Source organism: Pleurodeles waltl, chromosome 4_2 (assembly GCF_031143425.1).
Source record: "Pleurodeles waltl isolate 20211129_DDA chromosome 4_2, aPleWal1.hap1.20221129, whole genome shotgun sequence".
Taxonomy (NCBI): Eukaryota; Metazoa; Chordata; class Amphibia; order Caudata; family Salamandridae; genus Pleurodeles; species Pleurodeles waltl.
Genome location: NC_090443.1, coordinates 968026861 through 968035472, shown reverse-complemented (window position 1 = coordinate 968035472; position 8612 = coordinate 968026861). Strand labels below are relative to the sequence as shown.

Sequence of the window (8612 nt, the reverse complement as noted above, 5' to 3'; positions counted from 1 at the left end):
GCAGAGGAGTCCTACTGGAATCTTGCAAGCCGAAGCTGAGGACCCACGCAAGAGAAAGACCCTACATAGCCATGAAAGGGGGATTGGTCACCTAGCCAGGTAAGCACCTATCAGTAGGGGGCTCTGACGTCAGCTGCCTGACCTGGCCACTCAGATGCTCCCGAGTTCCCTGACCACCTTGGAAACAAGATGGCAGAACCCAGGGACCCTCTGGAGCAGAACTGAGCATGGACCGGGGAGTGATCACTCCTCTTTCCATCGTCCAAAAATTTGTGCCAGAGCAGGGACTGGGGGTCCCTGAACTGGTGGGCACGTTTTTATGCACAGACGGCACCAAATGTGCCCTTCAACGCATACAAGTGGCTTTGGGAGGCTACCCCTCCCAAGCCAGTAAAACCTATTTATAAAGGGAGAGGGTGTTACCTTCCTCTCCCAAAGGAAATCCTTTGTTCTGCCTTCTTGGGTTTGATCAAATCAAGCAGCAGGAGAGCAGAAACCAGTCTGAGCGGTAGCAGCAGCTTGTACTGCCCGGAAAACCATGTAAGACTAGTGGTAGCAATTCGGGGGGTCCTCTTAGGAGCCTCCAGAGTGCATGGAATCATACTTCAAATACTTGCAACAGTATTGGTGTATGATTTTGACATGTTTGATACCAAACATGCCCAGGTTCGGAGTTACTATTATGTAGCTGGACAAAGGTAGTGACCTATGTCGAGTACATGCGTAAAATTGCGTCCCTGCACTCCCAAAGTCCAGGAAAATGGGCCTAGAGGTAGAGGGGGCATCTCTACTAATGCAGTGGTGGCGTCACACACAGGTACCTGCATTCTACCCTCTGGGCTGAGAGGGCCTACCATAGGGGTGACTTATAGCGAACTGGTGCACTGACCTGTAGCGAAAACGGGTGCATACACCTGTTTCAAGCAGACTGCAATGGCAGGCCTGCAGAACCCTTTGCATGGGTTCCCTGTGGATGGCAGAATAACTGCTGTAGCCCATAGTGATCCCCTGCTACCCCAATGCCCTATACCATATACTAGAGACTTACATGGGGGGACCAGTATGCCAACTTTGGGAGGAAAAATGTACAGTTACCAAGTTAGAAGGGAGAGAGCATAATCACTGGGGTCCTGGTTAGCAGGATCCCAATGAACACAGTCAAACACACTAATAACAGGCAGAAAAATGGGGGTTAGCATGCTAGAAAGAGGCTAATTTCCTACAGGTACTTTCCCTGTCACTGGGAGGAGGCTGATAAAAAGAGATGCACAAATCAGGATTAGCCTTTGTGGCCAGCTCGTCTCGATCTTCCTCTGCAGATCTCAACCTTGCATTTTTTATTAGAAGCTTGCTCTGTTGCCTTGGTCGAAGATTTAGGCTAATGATATCATCAACTCCCACAACCAACATGGATTTGTTGGCTATTCCTTCCATGCCAACTTACCATTCTGCATACTTGACCAGATCAAACCACTTAATGAAACGGAGAAGCTGCCTTGAGCTTTGTGTAAAAATGTAAAAACTTGGGCTCATCTTTATGAAGAAAGTGTTTTAGAAAGCACCATTTATGCCATTTTTCCAACTTTTCTTAGGGAGGGTCCTCCCTAGTCTCCCCTTGTATTGGTGAGGTTCGCTCACATGCAGCATATGGGGACTGGTGTGATAAAATCTGCCAGAACTGCTTTGGGTTTCCAGTCGGGCCCTACCTACTGGACTCGTCATGTAGCAGACCCTTCCTAGGGGCATTGACTACACCCACTCAACAAACATCCAACCCAGATGTCACCAGCCAGATGACCCTGTCAATAAAAGGCCCTGCGTGTGCGAGTTCATGGTCACTTAAGTGTCCATACTGCTTGCGTATGTGTGGTCTGTTTCATTGGCATGTGGGTCTCGGGTCCACTACCTCACTCTATGGATGTCTGTTTTGCTGAACATGTTAAGCACATTGTAATCATGTATTTATCCCCGGAAAGCCAACTTCTCTTAAAAAATACTGGTTGCCAGCAAACCTAGAATAAAAGTAACCTAGATTAAAACCTCTCGGCTTTCAAACCAAGCCAAAATTGTATAGTCTTCAGAAAGGAATGTGCTTCACTGTACCCCATTGTGTTTTACTAAACCATCTGCTGGCATAATATCAATAGATAATAATAACAATACCAACAAAACATATTTATAACCCACTTTCTATTATAAAATCATTATGATGAGCAGTAATAATAACCAGAATATAGATCCTTAAAAATGCTTTAATACTATTGTTCGTACATAAATAGATGGCTTCTCTTTCAGAAAAACCTTCTAGACAAATAGTAAAGAACTGTGATTTGAATATAATGGCTCAAATTCATAAGGGTAGAGTTAAGTAACACCCACTTCTATTAGGACTTGTTCGTTTTTTTTGTTGTTTTTTTTTTTTACCATATTCACTTCTAGTAGAATGGCAAGAAGTCAGAGATATGAGGGTACTAACGAAAGACAGTATTGACAATTTAACACATAGAAACAAAGGAAAAAGGTTGTTGGCCCTGCGAGAAAATATGCAAATATTTGTTCTGTGGCAACGCCCCACCTAAGATCTGCCGCCAGCAAACCAAACGCTTAACTGGCGCAGAATGCCTCACCATTTCTTTGTACCTCACTGGCGTGGTGTCCATGCTGGACAGGGTTAAAAAAAGTAGAACAGAGCAGATATTAGCTAACAAACGGCCATCACAGAAAATAATAGAAGGACAACCCTCCAGGAGGAGGTAAGTAATACACTAAGGAGCATATTTATACTCCGTTTGCGCCGAATGTGCGTCAAAAATTTTGACGCACAATCAGCGCAAACGTTGCCCCATATTTAAACCCTGACGCCCGAGCCCGCGCAAGGAAAAAATCCGCAATGTGTGTCATTTTCTGGATGCGGCAACCCGCCCTGCGTTAATGGTATGCAGGGTTGGCGTTCCCGTCCAAAAAACGACGCACACAGCCGTGCGCCGTATTTATGCTTCCGGGCAAAAATTACTCTTGGCCGGGAGACGGAGCAAAAAAATGACGCAAAGCCCGATGTGCGTCAAAATTTAACGCCTGGGTCAGGGCAGGCGTTAAAATGGGGCAAACACACCTGTATTTAATCAGAACACACAGAACAAACAACAGAGCAGCAGAGCAGCAGAGCAGCAGAGCAGCAACAGGGAGACATGGAGGTGATTTTTATTCAGCGTGCACGTCGACGCAGAGCCCTGCAGCAACAACAGCAGCTACAACAACAACAGCAGGGACCCCAAAGGCAGCGCAGAAGGCAGGAGAGGATATTCCGCCCAAGAACAACCCTGCATGGCCTCAGGGAATACGACATCATACAGAGGTACCGGTTGAACTGGCAGGCCATTCAGCAGCTGCTGAGAAATATTGAACAGCAGTTGGCCCCCACTTTGGTGACACCCCACACCATACCAACAGAAACAAAGCTGCTTGCCGTACTTCACCTGCTGGCAAGTGGCTCGTTTCAGACAACTGGTGCCCTGGTTGGTGGAATATCACAACCATCATTTTCTGCATTCCTGCCAAAAGTACTGGATGCCATCATTCGCCTGACACCCCTCCACATCTGCTTCCCTAACACACTGCAGAAGCAGCAGGAAACAAAACAGGGGTTCTACTCCATCAGTGGCTTCCCACACGTCCTTGGTGCAATCGACTGCACACACGTACGCCTTGTGCCACCTGCTGCAACAGAACACCTCTACCGCAACAGGAAGCACACACATTCAATCAACGTGCAGGCCATAGTCGATCACCAAGGATTTATCAGCAACATTGTGGCAAAATATCCTGGGAGTGTACATGGCGCATTCATCTTCCGTCACTCTACCATCAACCAACACTTCCAGGATGGACGGTATGCAATGGACTACTTGTTGGTAAGTACAAAAATCCAACTTATATACACACTGCACAGCAACCCTCTAGGACACACAACACATACACCACAATAGCAACACCTAGCCAGGAACACACTGAGGTCCTGACATCACTAGCCATGTTTCTGAAGTCACCATTGAACCTGTCACACATTGGAATTTACTCTACAGCTTAATGTGAAGACATTAATGAGTGTGGTTGCCTAAATGTCACCTTGCAATTTGTAAGTGTTACAATAACCTGTACATTAATACATTGCATAAGTCTGAAGGTATGGGATGTCCAGGGTACTTTCATATGAACGTGTTAACTACACTTTCATGTTTTAACTCTGCATGGAACTATCATCTCACCCCCAGTGAAGACACACGGACACCTGTATCACAAGTCACAATGCTAGGGAGGGCACACTGTACTGAAAATCCAAATACATACTGCTAACAAACAGTTAGCTAACAAACACTTGCTCAGCCAAGGAAAAAACTCAATGCAAAAGTTTTCTCCTACAAGTACAGGTAGTCACATTAGTACACAAAAGAGTCACAGACAACACAAGACAACTACTGCCATCAAAGGTCTGTACAAGAGTGCCTCCTACATCTACATGATCCCATTCTGTGTTTCTCTTTCAGCTGATCAGGGGTATGGCATCCAGCCTTGGCTAATGACACCATTTGGGAACCCGACTACTGCTGCCGAGCGGGCATACAACGACGCCCATAAGAGGACACGCAGCATTGTTGAGCGGACCTTTGGGATCCTAAAGTCAAGGTTCCGCAGCTTTGACATCACTGGCGGTAGCCTACTATATTCCCCAGGGATGGTCTGTAGGATCATACTCACTTGTGCCATATTGCACAATATTTGTGTAAAAAGGAACATTCCCCTCCTTGAACCAGACCCAGACATGCCTGAAGATGACGAAGAGGAGGATGCTGGCCTGCAACAGGAGGGGGAACAACCAAACACGGCTGCTGGAGTGCGTAGGCGCCAACAGCTTGTAAATAATTTATTTTCTTAATTTCTTATATCAACTCTCATTGCACAATTGTAAATCAACACAGATAACAAACACCACATCATGGTTTGGCCTATTCATTTCTGCCCACCTTTAGTTTGAAATTGCTGAAGAAGAATGTCGTCTCATTGAGCAATAATGACATAACACTCATCACACAAAAAATATACACCACAAATGTCTGCACAGAGGCTATGAGGTTTCATGATACATTACCATCCACAGAGGCCAACAGGAGTACAAATGTGACAATGACACATGCCGGATCCAGACACCTGAGACATTCTCTCACTCAGCACAAAAATGTAGCTCATTTGAAAGTCTCATTACACGTGTTCAGTGACAGGGTGGGACCATCCATGTGTACGTGACCATGTCCTCAATGGCTTCTCTCAATTTTTGCTACAAACAATGACCAATTGGAAGAAGATTAGCTGCCACTAACTCATGAGGAGACCTTGAAGTTACAGTGACAACATACACCCAGACAGTTGATAGTGGATCTACATTCGCCCACACATATAAACATATGTCATCCAATCAACCAAATATTTGCAAGCAGCCGATCACAGTAGTGTCCCAGTTCGAACCTAGCAGGAAGAATGTAACATGCCACTAAACCAGGTAATGCATAAAGGGCCACATACATCAACAGCCTATTTGTCATCAGCACATGAGGAACGCCGAGAGTTTGAAAAAATATTCAGTGCAAAATGGTATGTCAGATTGCTCCAAATAATCAATAGGGCAAACGTCAAATGGGCAAATGGGATTATTTAATGGCTAACAGTGATTCATACCCTATGGCCTTCCATGAGCCTGCTGCTGCAGGTTTAGCATAACAGAATAAATGAAAGCCATGGATAAATTAGCAAATCTGGAGGGCAAACCCGAGGGCCTAAGTCCACCTCTACCGCCCCCCAAATATACAATAATTACGTACATGTGAAGTAAACACATGCATAAGGCGCATGTGTGGCCTACATGTCAAAAGTAAAACACATATAAGATACACAAAATAATTATTAGGACATGGTTAGCCCATAAAAAGTGTAAGTGACAATTGCACTACCTGTTTGGACTATAGATAAATGCATTACCGTGATAAATGTGGACACATTTTTGAGAAGGAATACATCCTGGTATCCCATTCATCATTTCAAAATAGCCATCAGCAATTACCCAAAATATGTGTAAAAATATGGTTAATAACCATTTTGAGCAATCATTGATATTACAGTGTGAATGCCTTCTATACATCCAATAAGGGACATGTGTCATAGCTAATCACAAATGTGTATCACATAGCACTGTTTGGTCATGACAAAATTCCTTTCACAACTTGAAAAAATTAAGACATTTTTGTCAAAATGCGTCATATTTCCACGCATACAGCATGGGCGTCATAATTTTTTGACGTACAGGAGTGCACAGAATGCAGAGTCAAAAATGTTCCTATTACAAATAATAGATTAATAAGCTGCATTTCATGTCCACCATATTTTCTATGATGCGTCATATTTCCACGCATACAGCATGGGCGTCATAATTTTTGACGTACAGGAGTGCACAGAATGCAGAGTCAAAAATGTTCCTATTAAAATTAATAGATTAATAAGCAGCATTACATGTCCACCATATTTTCTATGATGCGTCATATTTTCACGCATACAGCATGGGCGTCATAATTTTTTGACGTACAGGAGTGCACAGAATGCAGAGTCAAAATTTTTCCTATTAAAAATAATAGATTAATAAGCTGCATTACATGTCCACCATATTTTCTATGATGCGTCATATTTCCACGCATACAGCATGGGCGTCATAATTTTTTGACGTACAGGAGTGCACAGAATGTAGAGTCAAAAATGTTCCTATTAAAAATAATAGATTAGTAAGCTGCATTACATGTCCACCATATTTTCTATGATGCGTCATATTTCCACGCATACAGCATGGGCGTCATAATTTTTTGACGTACAGGAGTGCACAGAATGCAGAGACAAATATCATATTCATATTTGGTTCTCATATTTGCCAGCAAATTACATTTCTACTCTAGAACGGTAAACTCAGCCTCACACAAATGTAAGGGAACAATGAAGAAATTAGTTTTGACTCTGCATTATGTGCACTGTTATGCGTCAAAAAATATGACGCACAATCTGTACGCGTGAAAATATGACGCATAACGGAAAAATAAAAACAGAGGCCATTTTATGCAGGAAGTGATGTAATAGGATATCCTGTTTACAGAATCTGTACTGTGAGTTTACTTTCACTTTCACTTTGCAGTCTCAGAGTATTCTAGACTGAGTGGCTGTGTGAAAAGTGTTGTCCTGTGTTTTACTGCTTTTGTGTCCTGTGTACCTTGTCTATTGTGCTTTTGTGATCATAGTCTTGTTGTCTAATATTGTCTTAGTCTGTTTTGTATACTTTTGTCAAATCCAGTGTTTCTTTTTTTTGTCTGTGGGAGTCTGTTCTGGGTAGTTTAAATTTGGGGTTAGTTGGGCTATTTTTCTTAAGTTTTCTTTTTCCTTCACTACTCTACCTTTCCCCATTTCCCCCTTTTACTTTTTGTTCTAATTTTTTCACCTTGCTTATAGTAAAGATGTCAGGTAGGCAACGGCTTGCCAGGATGGGTGAGGAGGAATTGGGGGGATTCATTTGGCTTGTTTGCCATTCCCTCCCACTCATGCTGGAGGCTGGGGGCCGTGTGATACAGGGGTATCACACGGAGGCACGTAAAGTCCGATGGGGGAAGGTGCGCCATCACTTGGTCCGGGTCTACGGTAGCATGAGGAATGACCATCAACTCAAGCACCGCTGGGCTGATCTGATATCCAGGGAGCAGGATCTGCTGGACCACCTGGGAATCAGGATTGGTGGCCATGTTGGTGAGTACAAATCATTTACATGTGAATAATTGAAAGCTGTGTGGGGACATGTGATGATTGTTACCCAATCTGCTAGATTAGTAGCTGACTGTGTGTAATGCTAGGGAAACCTAATGTGTATTTGTTGCACAATGTGTAGGAAGACCAATGCTAGCAGTCAGATGGCTCATGTTTTCAACACATACCGGATGCCTGTAGCTGTATGTAATGTAGTGTTGCCTTTGTGTCAGACAAGCGACACGTTAATGCCTCTATTTGAACTCTACAGGTCATAATTGCCAGTGAAAAAAGGGATGTTGAAACATCATACCTACATATGTAGACACCATAGATAGACAGAAATTTCTAAAACCATGATGATGCTATAAATGAGTGGTGCCTTCACGTCAATTGAAGTTAGCTATGTTCTCCACACATATGTCACATGTGTGTCTGGTTGGTGTGTGTTGAAAATGACCACATAGCCTGTTTGAGTTTGAGGGGTCATGCAGTCCTCAAGTAACCAGCTTTTGGATGTCTCTCTGGGATGCACATGATGAGATGAATGCACCCCGATATTGCTGGGGCATACTAATGGAGGTGTATCTTTGACACCACATGACTGTCCTGGCCACTGCATGTGTGTAGTAGGGTGTGTAACTGTAGCAGGAGACTCATCCAATGTAAATGTTGATTAAGTATTCTTCCATGCAGTATGAGCATGTGTGAAAGTGTATCATTACGCATGTCATATTCTCACATTGTCATTGTAACTGCAATTGTTTGTCAGTGCACGGAGTCTGAGT

The 8612-nt window shown here is 43.6% G+C and overlaps 1 pseudogene; it reads right to left on the bottom strand.

The window, feature by feature from the left end:
* Window positions 1–2278: 2278 nt before the first annotated feature.
* LOC138294323 (U7 small nuclear RNA) lies at window positions 2279–2333 on the bottom strand (annotated as a pseudogene).
* Window positions 2334–8612: the final 6279 nt, after the last annotated feature.